General features: G+C 41.0%; 1 pseudogene; it reads right to left on the bottom strand.

The window, feature by feature from the left end:
* Positions 1 to 3,233: 3,233 nt before the first annotated feature.
* On the bottom strand, positions 3,234 to 3,845 carry LOC103253806 (annotated as a pseudogene).
* Between the last annotated feature and the right edge of the window lie 278 nt (positions 3,846 to 4,123).

A 4,123-nucleotide genomic window follows, 5' to 3' on the forward strand; every position in this document is an offset into this window, starting at 1 on the left:
TTTAGTCCATTCATATTCAAAGTAATTATTGAAATGTGAGAGTTGATCCCTATCATAATGTCCTACACAGTTGTTTTCTTCCTGTTTGTGTGTTGTCTTCTTTTGGTTTTAGAGTTGGATCATGTGTGTTTTTAATCTTTTGCCTGTACTCTTGTGATGAACGTTGTTGTTCTCTTTTCCTTTTCTTCTGTGTTCAATACTTTCTTAAGTGTTTCTTGTAGAGGTGGTCTGGTGGCAGCGTAGGTTCTTAGGGATTGGATATCTGGGAAAGATTTCAATTCTCCCTCACTGATGAAGCTTAGCTTGGCTGGGTAGGTTATTCTTGGTTGAAATTGTTTATCTTTTAGAACTTTGAAGATAGGGCTCCAAGCTCTCCTAGCCTGGAGGGTTTCTGTAGATAAATCTGCTGCTATTCTAAAATTGGTCTTCCCTGGTAGGTAGTCTGACCTTTTTCTCTTGCAGCATTTAGGATTTTCTTTTATACCTACTTTGTTTAGGTGAATTATGTGTCTGGGAGTTGGTCTTCTCATTTGTTGCCTGGCAGGGGTTCTCTGAATCTCTTGTGCTTGAATTTTTTCATCATTGATGAGATAAGGGAAGTTTTCTTGAAAGATTTCAAACACTGGAATATTTGTTCCAGTATGGCCTATGTTTCTCTCTCTGCCTCAGGAAGGCCAATTACTCTTAGGTTCAGTCTTTTGAAGTGATCATCCATCTCTTGAAGGTTTTGTTCTGTCTTTATGAGCTTCTTTTCTATGCTTTTGACAGTTTGAGTTAGTTCTCTGTTTTGGTCTTTGAGCTCTGAGATTCTTCTGCTTGGCTAATTCTGCTTTCCATGCTTATTAGTTTGTTATTTATTTCCATCACATTATTCTTTACTGCTGTTATTTCTGAAATCAGCTCCTTCCTATTTTCCTCTTGTCTCTCCTCATTTTTTTTGATTCTCTTGATTAATGTCTTGATGTCTGGGTTTGTTGCATGTGACCAGTCACTCTGGGGGCTCTTCATTGTTTGTGTTCCAGAGTCTGTTTTCTCAGTGTCTGAACTCCCAGGAGTTTGTGTGAGACCTATATTCTTCTTTTGGTTTTTCTTCATTTGTGCCGTTTTTCTCTCCCTACTTTTTCCCTTCTCTCCACACCACCATCTTCTTTAATTCTGTTATTCAGGGGTAGAGGGATTGCTTTTACTTCTGTTTGTTCAATCTCCTATTCTTCTTATGTATACCATCTTACTTTGTTCAATTCTAGTGTTGCACTGTAGGTTATGTGTGGTCCTTTATGCAATTTTGAGATTTACTAAAAGGGGGAGCTATAATTCAAAATCTATCTGCAGGTCCTGTTATCTGCTGACAGGTGTATGGATAATCTGAGACCCACTTCCCACTGCCTTGTAATCTGTCCATGCAGTGGGGCTGTAGGTTTACTCCCTGAAATAAAATGAGGTTAGTAGAGTGAAGAGAATGGAGTAGACGGGAGGGGGGAGGAGGGGGGGCAGAGAGAGTGAGAGGAATAAGGGGAAATAGACGAGTATATCAACAAATGGAGAGAGACCTAAACTGAAACAGTTAAAAACAATAGACCACGGCTACAGACTAACCAGCTCCCATAGAAAAAAAAATAAAGCATACAATGATGCTAACATACAAACTAACCAACCACCTTATTGGTGTGCTGTTCCTCTACAAAGATATGGTTTACAGAGAGGAGAAAAGAGAAGAAAAGGAAGAGAAAAAAAAGGAGCAAAACACTAGGAATAGAATCAAGTAATTAAACTAACAGAACCAATTGAGCTTACTCTGAGACATTCGTTTAAGTCCCATGTCCTTTCAGCTCTGATTTCTAGCTGTCTCCTCAAGCTGGTAAATTAGTTCACAGTTGGGGTCAGTTGCCCCTGGCCTACTGTGAAGGTCAGTTCAGATCACCTTCAGTTCCCCACTGAAATCTGGCCTGTGTCTGTTTTTCAAGCTTGTTTTTCCCGTTTCGGTTTTGTTACCTTGAATCGCCACCTATCTCAGCTGCTTGCCCCAGAGGGGGTTGAGCTGGGTGGAGGCCAGGCACATGGGAGGAGACTCACGCCGGCAGGACGTCAAGGTGGCAGCAGAGATGGCAGCGATCCCAGCAGATCTTGTCTGCAGGGGCTTCAGGGACTGAAGTAGTGGATCGCCTCAGGCACAGGTGGTGTGCTGTGCTATGGCTGACATGGAGGCCTTGGCAACACTGGTGGTGGCTGCTGTGTCTGTGGCTGCAGTGGTTGTCCAGACCGTCACAATGCTCTAGCGGCAGTGACAGCTGAGCTCTGTGTGAAGAGCGGGCTGCCGACGTTGGGATCCGCAGCTCCCAGGGAGAGAGTCAAAGACCTTCAGCATTCTCCTTTGCAGAGGGTCTCATAGACCAGGTTGCCCAGTTGCCATCTTGCCGAAAGTATCTCCAAATTTCATCATGAAGTACATATTAAAAATTAACAATTATTCCTAACTTTTACATACACCAAAGTACTCTTATCATGAAAGCAAAGCTTACTTTTAAATAATCTACAAAGCCGGGCTTGGTGGCTCAGCCTGTAATCCCACACCTTGGGAGTCTGAGGTGAGTGGAATGCCTGAGCCCGCGGATCCAAGACCCACCTGGGAAACTTGGTGAGACCTCATATCTACAATAAATAAAAAATTAGCCAGGTGTGGTAACACACACCTGTAGTCCAGCTACTTGGAAGGCTGAGGCAGAAGGATCACCGGAGTCCAGTAGGTCAAGGCTGCGGTGGCCAGGAGCGGCCACTGCACTCCAGTCTGGGCAACTGAGTGAGACTCCAACTCAAAAAAAAAAAAGAAAATAATCTACAGAAATAATATGTAAATACATACTTTGACATAGACGAAGAACGTAATTCTATGTTCTATGGATCAAAATGCAAAGTTCTCTGTTACATATGTAAATGAACACAAACACTTAATTTGGGACATACTGATATTATATGACTTTGTGCACACTTATGTACATCATAAAACAAAATTTGACAATGTTTCTAGTGACAACATACTTTCCAGCCCCAACTACTGAAAGAAAATGAAATTTCAATATGAAAATTACTTTTCTTTTTTAAAATATAATTCTTAAGTAGAAAAACAAACCCAATACTCCTCATTGTAACATGGGCTGTGCTCTTAATGGTTCAGAATCAAGAATCTCTTCAGCTGTTCTCGGGTGTAACAGAACATATAAGTTTTCTCTCTCTACTCAGGAAGTCTGATCATTTCCAGTGTTTTGTTGCAAAAACAAAAGAGGTAGCCATGCTGGTTAAATTCTTTCTGCTCCTCCCTTTACACCTGATTAACCAATAGGTTGGCACCTTGTAGCACCATACCCGTGATAACTACTGTCAACCACCTTACTCTGAAGAAGAAAAGGGCACTAAAGGCAAGTATCACCCACAGTACTGGACAGGCAATAAGTCCCAACCAAAAGATTCTTGTTTCTGCCTCTGCAACATTTTTATTCTTTTGAGAGCATGTCTTCCTGGACTCAAACACCCAATGGCTCCTTCCATCTTCATCAATGTGATTCCACCAACACAAACCAATCATCAGTCTACCTGTGACATTCTTCACCACCCCAAAGTCACATGACAGCAACAAGATAATTGTCACTATACAGGCAATAAAGCTGCTGCTGAGTAATCCACAGAGAAGATAGACTACAATTGCACTGACTAGAAATAATAAATGGAAAAATGATGCCACTGGGTGTCTGATTTTGTTTGTTTGTTTGTTTTTGTCTATTAGTTGTCTCCTTTTCTGCATCAAAGAGTGAAACACCTTCAGTGTCATCATTACTGTCCTGCTGCAACATGGCGGCCGTTTTAATCCATATTTTAAGTGCATTAACATTCTGCTACTTTTTATTATATACTGTCTACACATGATATAGATAAGTCACAATGTTTATTCAATTACTGATTTTTGTCTTTTTAAAATTGTTCTCCAGAAACATTTGTGTACATGTCTTTGTGAACATGCTTTTATTTCTCTGGGGTAACTACCTAGGAATGGAATGTCTGGGTTATATGGCAAGGGTAGACCATAACATTAGAGATGCTACCATACTGTTTTCCCAAGTGACTGTACCAT

This window comes from Carlito syrichta, unplaced genomic scaffold (assembly GCF_000164805.1).
Source record: "Carlito syrichta isolate Samal-C Ts95f unplaced genomic scaffold, Tarsius_syrichta-2.0.1 Scaffold253548, whole genome shotgun sequence".
Lineage (NCBI taxonomy): Eukaryota > Metazoa > Chordata > Mammalia > Primates > Tarsiidae > Carlito > Carlito syrichta.